The 24,836-nt window shown below is 37.1% G+C and overlaps 2 long non-coding RNA genes and 1 pseudogene across 2 annotated transcripts; 1 reads left to right on the top strand and 2 right to left on the bottom strand.

The window, feature by feature from the left end:
* The first annotated feature begins 475 nt into the window (after positions 1-475).
* On the top strand, positions 476-1,905 carry LOC147524339 (cell division cycle 5-like protein pseudogene; annotated as a pseudogene).
* Positions 1,906-5,207: 3,302 nt separating this feature from the next.
* On the bottom strand, positions 5,208-8,690 carry LOC147524338 (uncharacterized). The gene is made up of 4 exons (XR_015196936.1): positions 8,568-8,690; positions 7,060-7,180; positions 6,719-6,949; positions 5,208-5,489 (listed from the first exon to the last, which is right to left on the bottom strand). It is a non-coding gene; the product is annotated as an uncharacterized LOC147524338 (long non-coding RNA).
* A 4,878-nt stretch (positions 8,691-13,568) lies between these two features.
* On the bottom strand, positions 13,569-17,075 carry LOC147524337 (uncharacterized). The gene is made up of 7 exons (XR_015196935.1): positions 17,019-17,075; positions 16,223-16,435; positions 15,462-15,610; positions 15,276-15,371; positions 14,516-14,711; positions 14,206-14,383; positions 13,569-13,937 (listed from the first exon to the last, which is right to left on the bottom strand). It is a non-coding gene; the product is annotated as an uncharacterized LOC147524337 (long non-coding RNA).
* Between the last annotated feature and the right edge of the window lie 7,761 nt (positions 17,076-24,836).

The raw sequence follows: 24,836 nt of genomic DNA, 5'->3' as shown, positions 1-24,836 counted from the left end.
TATATATATATATATATATATATATATATTTTTTTTTTTTTTTTTTTTGACTTAACCCCCATTTTGGGTAGCGGTTTGACTAAACCCCCATTTTAAAATCATTTGAGTTTGCCCCCACACTCCGTCAATTTTGTGTGTAATAGGACGCGTTGGTATTTTAGCTATTGACCATTTTACCCTTATGAAATAGATGTTGCATTGCCCCCCACATTAACACGTTAAACCTAGCTTTGCGAAAACCCCCCAAACGTTGCCATTATTTAATTTTTGCACTCTCTCTCTCGTATTTTACCTATTGACCATTTTGCCCTTTCTGACAAATTAAGTGTTTTTTTATTTATTTATTTTTTTTTCCGTTAAAACAAATTAAGAGGTTTACTATTAGTTAGTGTAAACCCCCCCAAACGTCAATATGCTATTTGAAACCCTAGACAAAAAACCCCATCGATTACATATTTAAAGATAAAAAAAAAAAAAAAAAAAAAAAAAATTAGGGGAAAATGAGGATAATGATAAAGGGAGGTGTTTGGAAAAACACGGAAGATGAGATATTAAAAGCAGCTGTTATGAAATATGGGAAAAATCAATAGGCTAGAATTTCATCTCTACTTGTTAAATAAATCTGCTAAGCAATGTAAAGCTCGTTGGTATGAATGGCTTGATCCTTCTATTAAAAAGTAAGTTTCTTTTTTCATTTGTTTTAATAATTTTCAAATCTAGGGTTTACCAATTAGTTATGTTTATTGTTTGTTTAGACTGAGTGGACAAGAGAAGAAGATGAGAAACTGCTCCATCTTGCTAAACTCATGCCCACACAATGGCGGACGATTGCTCCTATCGTTGGCGGACTCCTTCACAAAGTGCCGAGCGGTATGAAAACTTGTCGATGCTTCGCGTGTGTCAAGGAAGAAAACTATGAGCCAAATGATGACCCAAGGAAGTTGCGGCCCGGAGAGATTGATCCCAACCCGAATCTAAACCCGCACGTCCGGATCCCGTTGACATGGATAAGGATGAGAAAGAAATGCTTTCAATTCGGGCTCGGTTGGCTAACACCGGGGAAAGAAAAGCGAAAAGAAAAGCCGGGAGAAACAGCTTTGAAGAAGCAAGGAGGCATCGTCTCTGCGAAGCGGAGAGAACTTAAGGCAACCGGAATTGATAACAAAAGTGCAGAAAAGAGAAAAAGGAAGGGGATAGACTATAATTCTGAGATCCCTTTTGAGAAAAAGCCTCCACCAGGTTTCTTCGATGTTGTTGATGAGGAGAGAGTAGTGGAACAGCCAAAGTTTCCGACAACCATTGAAGAGCTCGAAGGTAAAAGAAGGGTTGATGTTGAAGCTCAGCTAAGAAGGCAAGATGTTGCCAAGAACAAAATTGCTCAAAGGCGGGATGCCCCATCATCCATCTTGCAGGTTAACAAGTTAAATGATCCGGAAACAGTTAGGAAGAGATCGAAACCGATGCTTCCAAAGACCGCAGATCTCGGATCATGAATTGGAAGAAATCGCAAAGATGGGTTATGCTAGCGATCTTGTTTCGTGAGAAGCCGAGGAAATGTCGGAAGGAAGTGGTGCTACACGTGCTCTTCTTGCCAACTATGCACAAACTCCAAGACAGGGATGACACCATTTCAACTCCACAACGCACACCGGTGGTAAGGTTGATGCAATTATGATGGAAGCGTAAAACCTTGCAAGATTGAGAGAATCACAAACACCATTGTTAGGCGGTGACAATCCAGAGTTGCATCCTTCAGATTTTTCCGGTGTCACTCCTAGGAAAAGAGAAATACAGACACCTAACCCAATGGCTACTCCTTTATTGACTCCTCGAGCCACGGGTCTTACTCCTAGAAGTGGCATGACACCTTCATCTGGTCTTACTCCTAGAATTGTTTACTGTTAACTAAAAAATTGGGGGGTTTATGCAAATATCATATTGACGTTTGGGGGGTTTACACTAACTAATAGTAAATCTCTTAATTTGTTTTAACTAAAGGAAAAAAAAAAAAAAAAAAAAAAAAAAAAAAAAAAAACCTTAATTTGTCAGAAAGGGCAAAATGGTCAATAGGTAAAATACAAGAGAGAGAGTGCAAGAATTAAATAATGGCAACGTTTGGGGGGTTTTCGCAAAGCTAGGTTTAACGTGTTAATGTAGGGGGCAATGCAACATCTATTTCATAAGGGTAAAATGGTCAATAGCTAAAATATTAACGTCTGTTACACACAAAATTGACGGAGTGGGGGGCAAACTCAAATGATTTTAAAAATGGGGGGTTTAGTCAAACCGCTACCCATCTGTGGGGGGTTAAGTCAAAATTACCCTTTTTTTTTTTTTTTTTACCTAAACCTGTAAAAATCAAAAGCAAACACTTAGACTATGGATTAAAACTAAACTACAACTAAACCTAAACTATGAATTACGTTAAGTAAGGCCCTAAAAGTCGTTTACACCACTGCAATCCCCGGCAGCGGCGCTAAAAACTTGATAGGAATTTAATCGGTCTAATTAAATAGACTAATCTAACCCTATAATTAAACTGCAAGCGCACAACTATCGTTGAAAATAGTTACGGCAAACGGGTCGATCCCACAGGGATTGCTACTTAGGACAAACGAGTATTAAAATTATACTTAACTAATTCAGACAATATTCTTTTTATGGAAAATTAAATTAACTACTCACTAAACTATTTAAATTATGAAAACTATAAACTAAATAATTGGGTTTTATCAAATGGAGAGAATTCTAGGACTGTTGAATCCACCTTAGACTTTTGTTTATATTTCTAGGAGTAATTTTAACATTCCATATTTAATACGAGTAGCATAAGGGAAAGGTAACCATTGCTTTCTCGAAGATATGATCGTGACAACTCTTAACTAAACATGTATCTTCTAAAAGTTTAGCACTAATGATCAAACTCAAAAGATTACTCGTCTTTTTACAGCACGAGTAATATCTAAACTTTATACAAACAGTTAAAATAGGCTTTAATCAATAATGATGAATATCGAACTATATCGCATGCGTGACATACTATATTGAAGATAAATTCTTGCTATCAAATTATGAACTTAGAAGAATAAAACTATATTAAACCAACTGGAAATCATCAAAATCAATCCCAATACACAAACAGTAATCTAAAGTTTCATCAAAGTCCTAGACAGAGTTTAGTTACACATGATAATACTAGAACTAAAATTAAAGTAAGGTAAAGAAAAACTCATGTCGACAGCAAGTTTGGCTTGGCCATCCTTCTTCTCGCTCTTCGGCTCTCTGTTCTTCTATATTCTGGAGAGCTCCCCAACTCTCTGTCTCCACTGTTTATATATTGGACTCACCCCAAGAGTTTGATTCTAATTAGAAAGTTTGGAGTTCGGTGGAACATATGCGAGCGATTTAGAATCGAATTGCAAACCCAAAGATCGACCTGCTCACGTCTCTTAGGAATTGGATACTGTTTTTCTCCCAAAAAAGAGAATTAGAAATAAGGGTTTAAGCCCATGGGTGATCAAATGGTGCGACTTTACTAAAATAGTGGTAGATTAGATATGGTGTGGGCTAATTTTTGTAAGGGAATTATAAGAATAGAGAAATGGGAAAGATAGGTGATGGTGATCCAGTGCTCCAAGTAGCTAGGTAAATAGCAAGGTGTAAGAAACCAATGGCCTGGTGGGTTGCGAGATTTAAAGTGTATATGGGATGGTTGATAAGAGCCCAAAACTGTAGTTTTAACCCCTTAACAATAATATTTTTAGACCAATTATGCGAGTAATAAATAAGAGTTAATGCTGATTACGTGCTTTTATATATTTCAGGCATTGGAGTCGATTATGTGCAGAAATATGTCACCTTTGCGAGATAAAGGAGCAAGGGTTGATTGCTAAGAAGTTCTATGATTAAAGGCCAAGATTCAAGAAGAAAAAGCCTTTTCAAAGCCCGGTCAAAGTTGAAAAGTCAAAGTCCAAGTCAACGCAGGCAGAAACATCGCACAAAAGTCAGCAAAACTTCCGAAGACCGTATCTTTGGACTCATACCTCGGAATTGGGCCTACCTTATGTCAAAATGACTGCATTGGAAAGAACTTTCCAATGGTCCTAACCTTGACCCAATCAGAGGAGCAGAAGTAGACGAAAAGTTTATTAAAGAAAAATCCAGCTGGAAAGGCCTCTTTGGACTGAAGAAATTGGGTTTTGGGCTCGATTTTTCGGCCCAAAACATGGCTCCTCAGCCCATGCACGAAAAAGTTAATATTGTCTTCTCCATTTCAAGACACAAGACTTAGCTCTTAAGCATTCTAGTTTTTAGTTAGCCATTGGCCAATAATTTTATTCTAGTTTTTAGTTAGCCATTGGCCAATAATTTTATTCTAGTTTTTAGTTAACCATTAGCCAATAATTTTAGATCTAGTTTTAGACTCCATTAATTAGTTTCTATTACCTTGTTTTTAATTTAGTTATTGAATCATTGATAATTCTTCATTAGATTAATAAAAATAGTTAGTTATTCATAATTTCAGTTTTGGTTTATTAAATTACTTAGATCTAAATTCAGTTATTAGTTGTTAATAATTTCTTAGTTGTTAATTTAGATTTGAATTCTTGATTAGATCAATATAGTAAATTTATAATCCTTATATCATGTCTTGCTCAAATTCATATAGAAATGATAGTTTTATGAATCAAGGCTAAACCTCCATTAGAGGGGTTTGAGGAAGCCTTGATGAAAACTTGATTGTGTAGTGTAAAAATAGTTGTAAGATTCTATTCCACTCTAGAAGGTAGTTGATTCGCCATGAAAATGGGTTGAACTTCCTCACATGCTAGTCATTATTCGGTAGAGATTGTCATAAATCACTACAAGAAAACAGACTATTAGCCACGGTCCAAAACCGTGGGAAAAGCCCTTTTCCCACGGTTTTGGACCGTCGCAGGACCGTGGGCTTTTTGTGCGTCGGAAATGATCTACCCACAGCCATGACCGTGGAAAAAGGTCAGTTTTTCCTACAGTTTTAGACCGTGGGAAAAGGTTACTTTTTCCTACAGTTTTAGACCGTGGGAAATAACATTTTGGCGACAGTTCTAGACCGTGGCAAAGTTCTTTTTTCTTTAAAAAAAAATAATGATAATTTAATTCTTGGGTCAGTTCACCGCAATCAACAGAAACGTACCAATCACCTAACAAAACTCCCATAACAATCCTACACCACAAAATCACCATTTCCATTCATCCTAAAAAATAGAATTCCATTGACTAAATCATACAATCAAAACCTAACTAATGCTAAAAATATTTACGACTAAACCGTATTTTTGTTCTCATTCTTCATGAAATGAAAGACAAATAATGTAAACAAGAAAGAATTCTTCGAAGAACAGGTAGACAACCCTTGGGCAAAAGTGCTTTCTTTGTTCTTCTGCCATTCTTCCGCCATCGTAAACTCATGTGAACTTCTCCAAGTGCTACAATGTCGATCCTAAAATCTGTCATAGTTCAACACTAAAAGTATAAGAACTTAATTAGTAATGCCAAATACAAACACATAGATGTCTTGACTATGCCAAATCATCATAATATCCAAGATACCAAGAAAATAACGTGAACTAATATGGGAACGTTATTAAAATCGATAAGAATAACTTTAGTTACAAGACATGAATAAAAATCTAATGTAACTAATATCCAACCCAACTCAGTAGGGTATTTGAAGCATTAATAAAAATAAACTGAAATAGAAAAATGGGCTTACTATACATGGCTAGCAGCATCTAGTGCATGGCTGCTACATAGCTATGTAAGACTGAACAAGTTCAACAACCCTTAATGTATTGCTAAAGCTATTCCCAACAACTTGTTGCAAGGAAAAAGTTTTACTAAAACTAACATTTACAAAGTATGAAATTAAATCTAAGACAAAGACTCACCCTATTTGAGATCAAAATGATTTCTAAATGTGCTTTCGCTAGTGTTGTGGAAGCCTTGTAAGTAGCAAAGAAGTAATAAAGGGCTCTATGCCTACCAAAGTAAAGTATGCAAATTGTGGTGGAAGTAAAACAAGGCACGTAAGCAACTCAAAATGCTTATTTGGTAGGTTGGGAGCACATATGACTACATGAAAAACTCAATAAATGGTTGACAAAATCCAAGCACAAAGTACAAGATCTTTCTCAGAATCCAAGCATGGATGGTTACACTTCTAGTAGATGGAATGCCATCCCAATTCTCATATATGTAGAGAGCGGAAGAGAAATTAGAAAGATACAAACGGGAAAAAACACACACACACACACACACAATCTGAAATCTACTTACCATAAGACTCAACAAACAAAACCCCACACTAAGGTTTTGATTCTCAAGGCAGTTGTACACTTGTACCAGCAGGCAAATTATGCATCGATTACATTGAGAAACTAACAAGGGAGGGGATAAAGTGTCTATGGAAAATTAAAATGGTAAGGGTACCCTTTGTCAAGTCAGTCCCTTGCATGAAAGGCAAGGCCCATCATTTTTTTACGTAAGAGAATAGAACATGAATATATGACTGATTAAAAAGAACTTCTACATGTAATGAAAGGAAATAAACTATGAGAAATCAATTGTTTATGGAAATATATATATGTTCACTGCCAACTACAAGTAATTCAGTAAATAAAGGTAAATATCATGCATAATTAATGAAAACAAACTACTAAAGTTTCAAATGTCTAACCTGCACACTGGATGAGGTCGACAATTCGTATTAGTCCACCTTTGTCTAACCTTCACTATATGTTCTAGAAGCTATGACCATGCTATGATAGAAGCTTATAACTACTTCACCAGCAAGGGCATACTAAGGTACATATTTTAACAGGATAATCTGTGAATATGCCAAAGAGCTGAGATACATATTTTCATTCTCACTGTGAGATACTGGCTGGCCAGGCCGACATACGTTATCCTGTACAATCAAGTTTTTAAAGTGTTAAACAGGAAATTGAATGTTGAAATTATACTAAAGTAAGGATAAGAAAGAGAGAAAAGAAAATGCAATTACGTAGAACGCCATACCATGGTTGGCTTATGTGAGACTTCTATAGAATTGAAATGAGAATGAGTTGGTTGATTCTCCTGAATTGATGGACTCCAAGCGTTCCTTCCCATCATTGTAGAAGATCCTCTGGTGTCAAGACTAGAAGGAGATTGATGTCAGAGATTTAAAACTTAATTTGGTTTACATGTTCATCGATCTGCTAGTTAGATTACCTAGGTAAAAGCAATTACTAGTTACAACTTTCGGGCCATCTTGAAAAATTTAAACTGAAGGAAGATTAATATATAAATTATAAAAGCTCAATAGCTAGGTTGTAGAAAGTATAGGTGAGAATTGTTGGATACTTTATTGCAAGATTGGCCAGTAAATTAAGGAAAAAAAGTTGGATGAAACCGCATACATTGAACAGGAGAAGTCAAATAATCAACGTAAATAGCCAAGGACTTGTCCCGAGAATAAGGCATTTAACCGATCAACACTTTTTCTAACGGCTATTTGAAGCCTTAAATCAACATTGTAAGTGCTTATATTGAGACTGAGGTTATCTAAAAATCGCATTGAAAAGGCCTCCATAAGGGTTCAACATAATTTACACAGTTGGGAATCAAAAGAGTAGCAATTTAGTTCAATCATCTAACTATCAAAATTGTTCAATCTTGGTAAGCTGAGAGGTAATTTATGGAACATTCTATTATTCTTCAAATTGTTGTGTTCGATCCGTTTGAAGTTTCATATCAATTAGATGCCTTTTGAAAGGCTTTAAGGAGATGTAGTTCTTGGATACTTGCCGATAATTCTTGTACATTATCCAAGTACATGCATGCATCAGCATTGTAATAAGTAGTGCATTTGGATTTTAGACTCGAGACCTACGGAACCAACATTACAATTCACAACAGCATTGTCAGAAATACTAATTGATATATATTAATTATTCTACAGAAAGCTCATTATTCACTTCGATGACAATGGATTTATTTATAAATTGTTAGTAGACTTAAGAGTTAAGATTATATAGGCAATTAGGCTGTAATTGACAAAGATGTAGCCAAAGACTTTTTACTCTTAGCATCACCTAAAAGCCTAAAAGTATGAACTTTAAGTTCAAGTTCAATGGACTTTGTTGCCGAAATTAATGAAGACTTGGAGATAGGCATGGCTTTAGGATGGTATAGTTTTCTTCTTTAGTCTTGTCTATTCTACATTACTACTGCATTGTACTTACAAAGCTCCAACTAAGCTATTGACAATTTGACACTAACTACATTTAAATACTAAAAAGGACAATACACTAAAACAACTGGTCATGATGCACATTCTCAATTACACAGATTAACACAAACTTTTGACAGAATGAATAATCAAGATGGTAGTTAAAGTCCCAAACAAAGTTCTAATGAAAGATGAAATTGGGTGATAGGAATGACATTTTCCTAATGCAAATCATAATGTAATTAAGGTGGTAGAAGCTGAAACTTATGAAGGGAACACTGAGAAACATTAAGGTGGCAAAAGTTGTACTCACCTAGCAGATATTGGTAATGGTGGTCCTTCTGGTAGGGGTGGTGGTGGTGGGTTGAGAGAACGAGAGAGATTGATTTCAGATTTGTCACAAGATAGTCCACCAGCTTCCACTTCAACAATCCCTCGTCATCCGATTTAATCCCATATCTGGTCGCGCCTTTGACCAACAAGTAACGCGTTCAAAACAACATAGAAGCATTGCTTGTGCTTTGTCGACACATTCAAACAAATAAATGAAATAATTCGTTTAGACAGAAATGATGACTCCATGCTCATCCATTTTTGTACTTGGTACCAGTAGGATCAATTGATTGAAACTATGTTCCACCTTTTAGATCTCACAATAATTTTATTTAACAAGAAACTTATGATAAAAAGGGGTTCATGATGAAGGGTAAAATCAAAATACCTGCTCCTTTGTCAGTGAGTTAGTATCACATCTCTTTTTGAAAAATTGCTTGTGGTAGATCAGTAAGAGTTGCACTCCACCTATATAGGTTCTCTAATGCAGACAAGGAACTCAAGTAACCACTAGCATTAACCTGAGTTCACATAACAAATAGCAATGATGTAATACAGGTAACAAAGTATTCTTATATTTCTTTTCCTTAATTTGACATATATGGCATTAAAGTTAGCTCACTACGTAAACAACAACCAAATAAATTAGTTTGCTTCTGGAATTATAGAATGGGCTTGACTCGAGGGAAACACAATGTTCATGGCAAACTTCTGTAACATTTAGTGCAAAACCTTCCTGCCGGTTAGTCCTATGAATAGCTCAACCAACTTCTTCATGATTTCCAAGGGCAGTAGACATTTACTAACAAATGACTCTATTTTCAAACAAAAAATATATAAATGACCACAAACCGATGGGAAAGATTGACAAAGCCAACATTTTTAAAACCCAATTTGATAAAACCGATCCATAAAGGTGAAATTGGGCACTCACTTACCACTCTAAAAGCCCTAATGCACAAAATTTCAAAACATTCACACACTACTACTGAAATTATCAAAATCAATAGGAAAATGAGCAACAAAGTACCTCTATCACTTGTTAATAGCATCAAAATTCTATCTTTAAACAAGCTTCCAAAGAAGAACACGGTGACTCAATTTCGAGCATATCTTGTAAATCCAAAACGCCAAAAAATAACACTAAATAAAAAAAAATGTAGTAAATAAGAGGAAACCCTAGTTTGGAGAAAGAGAGAAGAAATTTTTCGTTGGTGTTGCACAAGGTTGAAGGACAACGATGAGAACCCCGAAGACTTCAAAGAGACTATTCATTGTTTGTGAGTTTGTGTTTTTTTTTTTTTTTTTTTTTTTTTGAACTATTATTGAATGGATCTGTTCTACGGCTTGCGGTGGTGTAAAAAGTAACTTTAAGCCGTAAAGCAGACCTTTCACACATGAATCCAACCAAGCTAAAAACTGTCCAAGCAGCTCTGACCTAATTTGTGGCATAACCGTAGGTAAAGGGTTCTTGGGTTAATGCCACAGACAACAATGAATAAGCTAGGGTGGAAAACCGTGGGAAAACATGCAACAGATTGTGTCCGTGGCTAAAAATTCCGGGAGTCCGTGGCTAATAGTCTGTTTTCTTGTAGTGAATGATTAGGGATTAGAACGACCAATTCTTATCGTAAGAACGTAAGAATTAGATTACAACAATCTATGCTAGTTTATTAAGTTAAATTCAAGGTGGAATCAAATTCCCCTAATTCTTAATCTAGATTCGAACCTTAGTATTTGAATTGCCATCATAATATTTAGAACATTTCGATTACATCATTCATCGTTGTTAGCATAGTTACATAATCATTAATCATTACTCTCACGACTTTGGTAGAACTGATAATCTTAGTTAGCATTGAATTCTGAAGAACTAGGAGTGGAACGAATTCTCTACTCCACTTAGTGCAATAACATCGAGAGTGTAGAAAACTTTGATAACATTAGCGTAAAAAAGTTCTAGTTTTACTTGCGTTTGAGTTTAATTGCTTATTCGTAGGTAAAACTATTCATTTCAATTTTAACAAATGGCGCCGCTGCCATCTTAGTTCCCTTTAGAATTGTTTTCGTTAGTATTGTTAGTCTTCCCAAAGTCCCATTAAACCCACCCACCCTTGTTTGATTCTAACTGTGGTTGTTTGTTACGGAACTGATTTTTTTTTCGCAGGAATACTCTGAGCGCACCCCACACCCTTGTAGGCGAAAAGTGGAGCGCACCCCGCGCTGGAGTGCCTGGATATCAATCAAGGCATGAGCGCACCCCGCGCCCATCCTAGACAAAATCAAGGCGCACCACGCACTGAAGTGCCTGGACATTAGCTAAGGCACGAGCGCACCCTGCGCCCTCCCAAGGCTTCACCAAAGCACAACCCGTGCCCAAAGTGCCTAGACCTCGAGTCAGACACGAGCGCAGCCCGCGCCCATCCTAGGCTACTTCAGAGCGTACCCCGCGCCTTCTTTCGAACCTCCCGATTTCCACAGGTTAGTTCAAATTTCCATTACTTCAAGTTATTCAGTGTTTCTAAATTGTTACACACACTGAATTTGCGTAAACAAGACGTTATTCATAAGAGAAGCAAGGAAGCATTTAAGTACTTCTTTCTTTCACTCCTCGCATCTCCTGTTAAAGGTTTATACTAGCATATCAGGATTGTTTGAGTGTTGTCGTGTTTAGTTAAGATTGGTCTTAGCCTTGCATGAGATTAAGGTCAGGCAGAAGAAAAACGCCTAACATAATCAACCGGCAACGTCAACAAATACGCCTTTCTAGTAAATCACTCACTACACCTCTAGCTAATATACCACACACTCCACCTGAAATAATGGCTGAAGAAAGAGAGTCTCCTCTCTCTGACTTTTACAAAGCCTTGAACGATAGCCCAAAATCTTGCATCGTTTTTGCAGACCCAGTGGGGGATTTCTGAATCCCTCCAAATATATTTAATTTGTTACCCGCTTTTCATGGGCTAGACCATGAAAAACCTTATCAGCACATGCGTAGGATTGAACAAGTCCTTACTATATTCCACCATCCTACGGTTGGTGCTGAACAAATTAAACTAAGGGTGTTTCCTTTCACTTTAGCCGATAAGGCGGCGTCTTGGTTAACTGCCCAAGCGCCTAATTCTGTGGACTCATGGGCCAAACTTGTTCAACTATTTATGGAACATTTTTACCCACCACTGAAGACAGATGAAATGCTTTCCAAGATTCATTTCTTTCGACAGAATCCTCATGAATCATTTTTAGAGGCTTGGAATCGTTTCACCGATCTTCTTATAGAGTGTCCACACCATAACCTCGCGAAAGACACGTTAGTTCATGCCTTTTTCAAGGGACTGTTACACCACCACAAAGAGGTGCTTGACATAATGAATAGGGGTAGTTTCCTCAGTAAAGGAGCCTCAGAGGCTTATAAATTTTTAGAAGATCAAACAAAGCGTAATAATAACGGGGTAGTGACGATATCTCCCGTTCCGCTAGTTCTTCTACAACAGTTAAGGCCGCCAGTATGTTTGAGATTAAACCCGATACTGAACTAAAAACTTTAATCGAATCTCTCACTAAAAAGGTAGAGGCTATTTTTGTTCAACAAAAGCCTATCCCCGTCATGAATGTCAACTCCAATCCATGTAATTTCTGTTTGAGTCCTGAGCATCCCGACTCCTATTGTTCTCTCGTTTATGAACAACAAACATCACAACAAGACAATGTTTGTTCCATTAATAGCAAACCTAACGCACCTTGGCGACAAAACCCTAACTACGGTTGGCGAAATAATCAACAAGTTACACCTCCAAGGTTTAATAACCAAAATGTTAGGCAAGCAAACAACTTCAATCAAGATCCACCACGACAAGGACAAAGATAAGGTCAGGGGAATTATAATAATTATAACAATAATAATTATAATGCTAATAGAGGTATCATTCTGGTAAATAATAACTATCATAACCCACCCATTAATAATCAATGTGACATAGTTCCTGTCACACAACCTATAGCTAACAATCCTCTACAACCGGATCATTTTGACGTCTTTATGCAATCCCAACAATAGATTTTACAAGCCATCCAACTTTCCTCACAACACAAGAGAAAGTACAACCCAAAGGTGTGTTTCTAGGACAAGCGATACCTAATCCTAAAACAACAAACACAGCCTTTGAGGTAAACAGTAATACTAGTAAGGAAAATGCAAACATAGGTGAGCTAAATGCCATCACCACTCTCCATAGTTACCCTACCAGTCACTACAAAAGAAGTCACTTTACTTGACTGACGGTGACTATCGCCAAAGGTATTACCCCATAGACCAAAACTGCCGCATGACTGTTGGAAAACGCTCGGTCGGCATAGGTTTCCGACAGTTATGAACAATCAGAACAGGCCGTCGGGGTTGATGATCTTTGCTGACGGATATTCCCACTGCTTTGGACCGTCGGGTATTACTGCTGCCAAGAACCATCGGATATGGACGGCTGTTGTTAACCGTCGGATATGCCTGCTGTCACTAGCCGTCGGATAGGACAACTATTATAGGTCGTCGGATATACCTGCTGTCACTAGCCGTTGGATAGGACCAGTGTTATAGGCCGTCGGGGTAGTTTACTACTAGACAGTTGGTATCTGTCGGGTATTAGTTTTTTGTTTAAAAAAAATATTGATTGTAATAATTCTTTCAGGTATCCCAATCCTAACACTACATTCTTTCCCCTCCAATTACATCTTGCAGGTTCCACTCAAATGCTACAAGCGCCAATGTATTCATAAATAAACAATTAGAACAACAAAATGCTAAAATTAAAGTACTCTGCTAAAAAACATTGAATAGTTTGTGACTTGCATGACTATAATAATCTTGCTTCACATGACTGATCAAAGGAGAAACAGGACTTCAAGCTAAGATAGGAACAATATCGGGGCAAAATTTAAATTTAAAATTTGAACAAACGACCTTTAATGTATTGCTAAAGCTATTCCCAATAACTTACAAGGAAATGGTTTTACTAAAACTAACATTTATAAAGTATGAAATTAAATCTAAGACAACACTCACCCTATATCACATAGCAGGCCTCCTCCACCATGTTGCTACCTCTTCTAGGGCAAATAGAACACCCCCTATAGGTGAGCGGAAAGCAGCACATACACCTGAAACTGCTCCACATGTAATAAGATCCCTACAGTCCCTGTCGTTATTGAAGTAACGTAACCAACACCATTTCAAGCGGTGTTTGTTTGGTCCACCTTGGCCTAGCAAGGAAGCAATGCAGGAACCGATGTGCACCAGTGGCCCTTCTTTTCCCAGGTCTAGACCAGCAGAGACCGCACAAATACTTCCAATTATCTGCAAAGATGAGTAAGAAAAGGTTTTTTGAGATCATCTATATCTAATTATCCATTTTTTGAATTTAATGTCAATATCCTTTGTTGTGTATTTCTTCTTAAGCCATATATAAAAATGTACTTGTTTATCAGGTTTGAGATTGTTCATAGTGGTGAACTTTTGCCCACTAAAATTATTTTGATTTAGTCATTTCACTATCCGGAAATTGTTGACAGAAATGTGAATTGCTGACAGAAACTGGAATCACGCTAGGAAGTGGTTAACTCACCTTCACAACTAATTAAGGAGCACTGAACATGTTGGGTGTGTCAACTCCGTTGAGATAAGCTTTAATCTCTAGTATGCTTGATCCTGCAGCAGTAGGCGCAAACATCACACAAAGAACAGCCCCTATTAATAAGAGAACCAGATTGGACACGGTGAAATATATGAAACCCATGAGATACCTGCAGCAACCATCAGAATGTACATTTCAAATTTTTGTAAGGACAAAAAAGACCAAGAAAATGAAGTTGTTGACACCCTACTAAAAAGGTTTGATAATAGTATAATATTGATCCTGCAGAAAGCATGCACACCTTTTCTCCTCAACAAAATGAGCCACTGCGAGAAGCTTGAATCCAGCAATGTTCTCTATTGAAAGGTTGATAAGGGTGGCAATAACCCCAGCTAGCAGGCCAATAAGGAAAGCCAATGTCCATTTTAAGAAAATAGGGAAAGCCATTTCTTGATCGACTCCTCCAATCATGTTTGAAGAGATCATTCTCATTGATCCTGCATCAAGAAGGACATTAGAAAAAAGAATCATTTGAGCATGATAGTATTACAAGAAGGAATATTAGTATTTATTTATGGAATAAGATGACCATGCTCATAGTCCAAGCTCTCCATATGAGAGACCTTAGACCCAACCATGGCTAGTGGGTTGGAGGATAGTGTTCTATTTTTTTTTAAGAAATGGCTACTGCAGAGAGTTGCTTTCTGGGTCATTTTCTTATGCTTCTTCTCCTTCCATGTAATGAGCTTTTGTTGAGTCTTTACATAGTACTAAACTAGCTCACATTCTTCAACCAGTACTCCCATCCATTTCTTCTCCATGCACCTTATCTAAATTTCGTTACATATCCAACACACTAGATGACGTAAATGAAATATGTCGAGTGCTAATTGACTATCGAAACCTACACCACGACATAGAATCAGCTTTCAACTCCTTTTCTACTAAAATCTCAACAGATATAGTAGAGCAGGTTTTAAAGAGAAAAAGCACATTACATCACATACAAGGAATCACTTGGAAGAAAAAAGAAAAATTATCAATGAAAAGGTAAAACATACCTGATTCGTTCGCCTCCCTAAGCCCATGAGGAAATTGTCTGGCTTGATATCTCGATGTAGAAAAGATTTAGTATGAACAAACTCAACTCGGTTAATCTGATGAAAGAATTGGGAACATATGTACATGAGAAATCTTGTATACCATTAATATAGAATAACAGAGACCAAACGAGATATTGCACCTACCATTTGATCTGCCAGCCTAAGAACAGTCTTTAAAGAAATTTTTCCACTGCAGAAGTTAAATAAATCTTCAAGACTAGGTCCAAGCAAATCCATCACAAGAACACTGTAATCTCCTTCAACGCCAAACCACCTCACATTCGGAATCCCAGCTTAACCAAAAGAAACATGATTATTAATTAAGAGAGATTTAGTCACTGTGATGGGCAATAAGCTGCACACAACAAATGATGCGACAAAATCACAAACTACAAACTTCCAAAATGAACTGATTTGTTGGAGATGACAGGGCATTTTCCTTGTATAGATTTCGTAAGGTCCGACAACTATAAATTTTTCCTCATAGTCAGAAGCCGACTACCAAACTTTCACTAGCCTAGAAAATTGGACTTTGTACACATTCATCACCATAAAGAATAAAAAAGTTGAGACGCATACATATACCCCTAAAGAAATGGTGCAGAACATGAAAAAATTGAGGCATTGATAATTTGATGTTATTAATCTTACGTTCTAAGTAGAATAATGCAATTAAGTAGATTAAACTCACTATGTAACTAGTGTTAATTAGGTCCTATACTTCTGAGATGCATAAATTAGTGCATGAAATAGAATACAAGATATTGTATGCTGCCACAAGCTAGCAGAGACGCATGAATGGAATTATCAAATCAAAACGTTTCTTACAAGTACAGCAAATACATTATTTGTACCAAACAAAGCATATCTGAAAAGATAATAGTGGTGAAAGTGTGAAACCATACCTTCCTAACTATTCCTGTTTTGCTCATCCTATTATGTGACAAAATCGATAAACCATTTAGCTGGTCTCCTGTTTCTTTTCCATGAAAGATTACATTTAGCTCATCGTCCATTATAAGACATGCCTTGCAAGATGCAACAGATAATAAGAAGCGTTCATTAAAGCGTCCAGTTACCTCAGAGTGGGATTCTGTTCGAAACCTCTCATGAACATCCTGAAAGAAATGAGTTTGCACTTATAATATTGTTACACAGCACCAAGTTTGTGCCTTTCGAAAGCAACAACATTTCTTATTCAAGAACAAAGTACTCTGTGGCAGTACTTTGATAACGAGGACAAATGACAAAAGGAGCATTCTCAAAACAAGTGATTAATTCATAAGAAATATCATGAATCCTAGTAGCAACATAAAAGACATTATAGAAATAGCAGTCGAAGGTCAACTATATAAAGTTTTAAAAAATAAGTTTTTATTCAGAATGCAGTGTGAGTTTCTTCATAAGAGAAATAAGATTAGATCAAAAAATAAGTTGTCTATTTGTCTTGGCTTTGCTTTCATTACTAATATCTGTGAAGTTGTAATATTTGAAAACATCAACACCTCTAAGTAGGAAAAGTAATCCACATTTTTATTTACACTTGTACTAATTCTTTCCTCTTTATAGGCAGTCAGGCCCAGTTATTGTTAACAAGCAACAGTAGAAAGACAAGTTATTGCAGAAAACAGACCATGGCCATTGTATAAAGACTGGTGAGTGAAGTGAGGGAATGAAGTAGCAATATAATTAATCCACCACCTTCCACTGTCTCAATTGTTCTTGCAAGGAGATTTGGTGTTAGTGCCTCAAAATCCTACAATCATATTAAGAGGCATAAGTTAATACGAAGTAGTGAACTATATACATATAGATTGCTAGAGTTGTTGTACCTAGAATACACATGCCAAATGTGTTACCAATAACTCTTTCTGAATCCTTATACATGCAATACTTAATCCCCCACTTTTAGCAAATAGTAAAAATGGGTCAATCATATCAGCTGTTAACAATCCGTGTTTCATACGCCTTTTAACTTCTCTCCACTAATATCAATCTCTTATATAAAACTAATAAGTGATTTTATAAGTACCAATAGGGATATGAAAGTGCTCAAGAATATCAACACCGTCTCTGGTCTGAACAGTGGTAGTTGAAATCAACTACAAAAAAATTCATATTTATTAGAAAATAATTTTGTTAAACTATAATCACCAACAAAAACTATATTCAGCCTTACCCTAACGCGTGCTAAGTTCCATCATTTTCAACTCTAAAGATTTAAACTTAATGAAACAACCTAAAAAATCACCGAAACAAACGAAATTAAAATTTTATTTGAGAGAGAGTGTGAGAATGAGAGAGAGAGAGAGAAAGAGAGAGTGCACGTTACCTTTTTGGAGTGGGAAGGAGAGTTGAAGCGGTAGCAACTGTGAGGGAGAGAGGAAATTAGATTTTAGGTTTTCTTTTTCTTATTCTTATTTTATTTTTCCAAATAAATTTAATGGGAACGAAATTTGTTTGTCGCCTGATAATTTGGGAAAGGTATGACGACAGTTGAAATTGGTTGGAAGATACCCCGCGGCTAGCAAATATTGCAAAATATTAAACAACAGTTAGGAAATTTATTAAATCTGTCGGAACTTACCAACTAGTGAAAACCGTCGCCCTATCCGAGGGTTAGTAACTCTCGTAACACCATCGGCCACATCTAAAACCCATAGAATACTTAGAGAGTTTACCCGATAGACCTTCAAATTTTACCCGACAGACGAAATATGTAGGTAACTTCCCACAGACAGAAACTGTCGGCTATTCTTTATAGCGTTTGTCGGGTAAACTCTTTTTTTTGGCAGTGAGTGGTCCCTACACCAGATATTATACTAGATACCGACGTAGAAACTGAAGATCCTACCCTTGTAGAGGTACCAGTTAAACCACAACCTAAGAAACAGAAAGCCAAGGTTAGACATCCAGTTGATCCATACGCTAAATATAGAGAGAAACCACCGTTTTCCCAGAGAATAGCTATGTTGAACAAGGATACAAATTACGATGAGATTAGGGAAGTTTTCAAAAATCTAACAATAAACCTTCCCTTTCTCGAAGCAATTAAAAAGTTACCTCACCACGCTAAGTTTCTCAAAGAGTTGTACACTACTAGGTGTAAGACAAATATTCCTAAAGACACCTTTTAACTGAACAGTTTCCAACTTTAATCGAACATAATGGAATCGTTAAGTACAAAAACCCTGGTCGTCCTACTGTACAATGCACCTTAGGAGATTCCCACACAACGACCGCTTTATTAGACTTGGGAACAAGTGTTAACTTACTCCCGTATTATCTATACAAACAAATAGGTCTACAAAAGATGCAACCTACTAAAATGACGTTGCAATTAGCGGATCGGTCTATTAAGTATCCTAAGGGTGTGGTTGAAAACGTGTTTGTTAAAGTTAAGAATTTCTACTATCCTGCGGATTTTGTTATTCTCGATACAAAAGTCGCTAACAACCCTGTTTCGATCATTTTAGGGCGTCCATTATTGGCTACTGCCAACGCGCTCATAAACTGCCGCGATGGTTAGATGTCCATGTCTTTTGGCCATCTTTCTGTTGAAGTAAATGTTTTTAAAACGACGAAACAATTCCCAGATACAACTATCGATGGAGAAGTTAGCATGATCGAGAGTTTGGCTCAAGATTATTTCAAAACCACATTTCTGGATGATCAGATGCACAAATTCCTTTCCTTTAGAAGTTCCAACTTTGACGAGAACTCCCTGAAAGTCGAGGAAGATTTCCTTTGTCTCTTTTGCAACTCTTCTTTGCCACCTCGCGAGTCCCACCCTGCCAACATCCCTTCATCCCTTGACGTTATGAGGGAAGACGAATTTTTCACCCTCTATCCCAGTGATTCTTTTGAGCCATCTATTGAGGACTATCTTGCATATCTCAAGGCTTCTGATGATCTAGACCTGAGAGCTCTAGCTGACACTCATTCATTTTCCATCAACAATATTTCCCACCTTCCACCTTTTCAAAGGAACCTGGAGTTTGCACTTGACCCTCTTGCTTCTTCTGTGCTTAATGATTTTCTAAATCCTCCTAATACTAAAATAATTCCCAAGGAAAAGGCACGTGATACCTTCATTTTTAGAATTGAGACAGTTCATACCTACACCATAAATGAGTTTTGTCCTAAACCCACATTCTCATTTTTTCCATTCTTTCCTTCTAAAACTTATCCATATCCAACATATATTCCATAAACATCTATTTTCTCATGATCATTCACTTGGACACCCTCTCATTCGAAGATGAAAAAGAATGTGCATGCTCGGCTACGTTCTAGATCTATCAGACTTCGCTTTCATTTCACTAAGTTGCGTCGTAGAAAATCTTGGTGCTTAATTCTGTTTGGGGATGCATTCCATGGTAATTATTTATGGAACGATCCATAACTATTTTGGTTGTTGATATATGGTAAACTGCATGTTCATTATATACATATGTTTTAAATATAGTCTTGAGTATCTGACTATAAAAGACTCATTTTGTTGTTTGGTGTACTTCCTTTCACTTCCATATATTGATAAGTGCACTATTCAGGTAACTGGGCCCTTCCTGTGGAGTGTGTGGCTGCAAGTACCGGATCCTAAGTCCACGTTTAACATAATTCACGTTTTCCACTCTTGCATGTTTTCTCGGTTTTTGAGTCATGTTCCTCTATGGTGTGTTTTATGTCTTTATCGCTTTTAGTTTTTCTTTTATTAAATCTTATTCATAAAAAATAAAAAATATATTAAAACCATATAAATAGTAATCTAGGAAGTCTTGGGAATCTAACTTTAAAAGACCCACGTTTAAAACAAATTTTCTAAACTTTGCTGTCTAAAATTTGTTTGGGGGGTAGGGTGTTGGTCTTTCCATCCGTGATTGCTCAACTTTCCATTTTGTTGCTTATGCCATTTAATTGTATTTTGATTTGGGTTGACATTATCTATGAATTTAGATTTCATTTGTTCGCATAACTTACATCACGCACACACTTTGAGGGATTTTCTATCTTCTTATATGTCACCCATGGTTAGAATAGAGTATTTTATGGATCATTGGATTGGAAATTCTCTCCTGATCGTTTCCATATCTCATTCATAAAAATCGGACTGGTAACGAATCGGGAATTTTAGTTTGAAGTTGTGCGAAAAAATCAGAAAATTTCGGGAATCGAATTGGGCTTGGGCCCAAATACCTCACGCACGTGCATCCCCTTCCTCAAATAAAAAAAAACATACCGCGAGTTTTGTTTTCACTTCCACCATTAACGACTTTAAACCCTAACCAAAAAAAAAAAAAAACACCTACATACCACCAAGCCAAAAGTTTAACCCACTCTAAAACTCCTCCATAACATCCCCACCACCATTTCCAACCTTTTGCACCACCAAAACATAACAAAATCCAAACAATTTTGATCCACCACCGCCCCCACTGCGCCACCTCCAATTACTTTTAGTTAGTTTGGTTTCAAACTCTTTCCCTACATTGTCTTTATTCCATAAATCGTCTGCAACCGTCAATGGCTCAAAGACGGAGAATTTTGCCGGAACAAGCTTTTACTGCCGACCGCTTCACGCCGTTTTACAGTGACGAGATGATTCATCGGCGATGGAAAGGGTTGTGGTATTCAAAGAACGACTTTTATCACGACGATTTGGTCCAACAATTCTACAAGAAGCTGGAGTTGGAGGGTCAGAAATTTTTTGTGAAGGTAAATAGGACGAGGAGAGAAGTTTGTAGAGATGTGTTAGCTTATATTCTAGGCGGTACACCACAACCCTATCTCGACGCCACCTTGCAGGAATCCCAGTATGTTGGAGTTCTGGCATTGATGACAGACAATGTGTTGGAGGGAGAGTATAATGCGACCTCACATTGCGTCCGACAGCGGTCATTGAGAACTAACCAGGTGGCTGTAGCTCAGTGGGTTGGTAAGAACATCATCGGGAAAGAGAAGTTCAGCGACATCGGTCTGAACTGTCTGCACATTCTCTGGATATTGCAAAATAAGAGGTATAAATTCTGCATCCTCGATTTTATATTAGATATGATTAGAGGAGTTGGAAAAACTATTGCAGAACGCATGTCAGTGTTTCATCGTGGCATGCGTTCTCTTAATACAATTTGTGAAGATCTCCGAACTCGGCAGGCTACCATACATCATATCTATGAGACTTGTGCCCAGCGCGAGGATGAGTGTTGGGAAGAGATAAAGGCAGAGATGGAAGCACAACGCAAGTTCTGAGAAGCAATGCTTGAACGCTTCCTACCCCACGAGGGTTCTTCTTCTGAGGAGGCGTCTGTGAGGCACGAGCGTCGTTGCCGAAGGACGGATGTCTCGGGCCCATCGGGAACTCAGGACCCATCTTCATCTCATGTTCCATCTTCAAACAGTAACGGGTGGTTTAGGGAATTTATTGATTGATGTTGTTTTTATTGTTTTTATTATTTTTATTAGTTCGGATGTTAATTTTGAATTCAATAGTTAAATTTGAAGTTGGTAGTTAATTGTATTTGAATTTTGATTTTAATTTAATTTGGTTCTTTTCAAATTATGCATTGATTTTTGTGTTAATCCCACCTTCCCAAATTGTTTGGTGGTGGTATTATTCTTCTAGCATGATTTTTATATGATCCACAAATTTTAGAAGTAATTTTGCGATGATTGTTGGGAATGTTGTCGATATTGGCATGCCTATGATTAGATATTATGATAGGATGAAATTTCAATGAGTTAGGAAGTTACTATTCTAAATTCAATCTAAAAGATATTAGGTTTGTTTTAGAATAATGAATATGGGTTGTTCTCATTTTAGGTTTTGAAAATATTTTGTTTCCGGCAACTGCCTTAAACCTTTTTGGCAACTTGTCGATTCGTTTTAGAAACTAAAACCCTATATAAACTTCCTTCATTCTACACTCACAACTCACAACCCACACTACATCTCACTTTCATCTCTCACCTTTCACTCCTAATTTTTCCTATTTTATTCTTCATTTCAGCACTCCAGCTATACGGAGCGCGCCCTACGCCACAGTGAGCGCACCCTGCGCTTGAACCGCCTGTTAGTCCATTCAGACCTGAGCGCACCCTACACCCATCCCAGGCAAAAAGTGAGCGCGGCCTGTGCCTAAGTGCCTAGAACTCAAACATAACCAGAGCGCACCCCATGCCCATACAAGGCATAGTTTGAGCGCCCCCCGCGCTCTGACATCCGTAGGCACGAAAAATTCCGAATTTTTGTGGGTTGTTCCAGGATCGTTTACAGCTATTCTAGAGAGTAGTTTTATGATGAACTCCCCTCACATCATACTAGAACAGTCTTTTGAAGACTTGTTCAAAGTGACACATATGGTGCGTGGTTTCGCGAAGTAATCATACAAGCAGGATGACAATCTTTAATGGTAAGTTCTGATGAACTTTACTCTCCTGCACTTACCTCGTATTTTTATGACCATTGTAAATTCTTTTATCGGATGGATGGAGAACACGTGTTCTCCATCAACATTGATGATGAAACAATGGAAATAACCAAGTTCTTGTTGGTTTTTGTTGTTGAGCTTCCTATGCCTGCTGAGATTCAAGACCCATGGGGCTACATAGTTGATAATTTCTCTGCCTACAACTATGAGCTTTTCCATGAGAATTATGGGGTCGGCATTTTCCGTGTAGAGGACCAAGGGACATATAACGTAACCCTTGGTAGCTTGTCCCTTAATGGAGGCACGGTCATATTCTTTATGATGCTAAACATATTAGGGGAGTGGCGTTTTTCTTCTGCGAATGACGCCACTTGCGATGTTTTCCTTGCTCTAGCTGAGGGACGCCTGGTATATGACCTTCCCAAGACATTAATGTCTAGTTTTGCACGAGCCCAGAGTATGAGGCATAAGTACCTTCTTATGCCTGTTTTAGTTTGCCATATTATGCTATGTTTCTTCCCTATTTTTTGTGCCCATTTCACGGATTGGGTTAGGGTCGACATTGTGAGACCCACCAATTGTATTATTCGATCTTTCCGTGCTATGACTTGGCTGGGATGGCAGGTGCAACCTCCTTGGGTTGCCCCTACACCCCATCCGACCAAGTGGCGCTAAACATGTTAGCGATTGTAGATGATAAATGGCGTGAAGCCTGGCAAATTATTATGGCATGGCAGGACGTGAAGGAATCTCATTTCTTTGAAGAGGATGAGGATGACGCTTAAACACTGGAGATAAGGTAAGTTTTTTATTTCAGTTAGTGTCTGCTTATGTCCCAAGCAATTTAATTCTTGTTAATCCCATAACGGGTGGAACTCCTATAGAGTTGCGTCAGTTTTTTATTTTCTATATTAGTATGTTTAACCTTATTTTGCAGATGCTCCAAAATTTTACGCGTTTCTATGGTATTTTTCTACCCTTTTTATTTCAATACTTTGAGGACAAAGCATGATTCTTGTTTGGGGGTGGCATAGAAACACGTGTAATTAAGGCATCTACTAGGATATAGATATGTACAATATGCACTTGTTTTCTAGTTAAAATTTTAAAAATTTCAAAAATTCAAAAATATAAATAAAAAGTTTATGCTATACACTTAGGAATATTGGTATTGTTTTCTTTCTCTATGCTCTTAATAACCTAGAAGTCTCACATAGCTTTTGCATTAGAATAGTTTTTAGAAATTTAGGTTAATATGTAGATAATAATCTTTGCATCTTTCTATGAATATATAGCATGAACATCTATGATTGTTTGGCAGTAAGTTTCTGAAATCTAGGCTAGAGTACTTATGCTACAAATCTTGTGAAAATATAGCTTAAAGCCTTATATGAGTGAAACATTTAAGAAATGACACGATAGAGAAGTAAAATCCGGATAGAGAAATCACACGTCCACTTGCTTGATCACTATACCAGATCCTAAGCGAGAATTTATGCCCTCTTGGATCGATATAGCCAGAAATTCAAACTTTATGAAATTATTTTCCGCTAGTCGCCCCTCTGAGCCTTTCTTTAGGCTTTCATAAACCGCAAATCCTTTAACCTTTTACAAAACAAAATAAAAATAAGGGTGAACTAGTATTACCCCCACTAGATGAGCCAATTAGGATTCCCCCACTAGATGGGAAATTAGGGTCTCCCCCCTAAATACACACAAAAAAAATTTGGTCAACCCACTTTGACTTTTTTTTTGTGTATTTAGGGGAGACCCTAATTTCCCATCTAGTGGGGGGGGGGGGGGTGTAATACTAGTTAACCCTAAAAATAAAAATAAAAATCAGCCTACCCATTCTTTGAATGAGTCTGAGAATAGAAAAGATAAAAACCTTTGAAATCAAGAATTTGATTAGTCGCTTCAAATAAGAAAAGAAAGTTTCCATCCAAATAAAAAATAATAATAAATAAATAAAAGAAAATAAAGAGTTAGAACTCCAAAAATAGAATCAAAGGAGTCAAAAGCCAAAGAAAAAGAAAAAAAATATATGGCTAAGGATGGAAACAAAGTGGAGAAGCGAAAGTAAAGAACAAGG

This window comes from Coptis chinensis, chromosome 1 (assembly GCF_015680905.1).
Source record: "Coptis chinensis isolate HL-2020 chromosome 1, ASM1568090v1, whole genome shotgun sequence".
NCBI lineage: Eukaryota > Viridiplantae > Streptophyta > Magnoliopsida > Ranunculales > Ranunculaceae > Coptis > Coptis chinensis.
The sequence above is the reverse complement of the archived record's forward strand: the minus strand, read 5'-3'. Positions and strand labels throughout refer to the sequence as shown.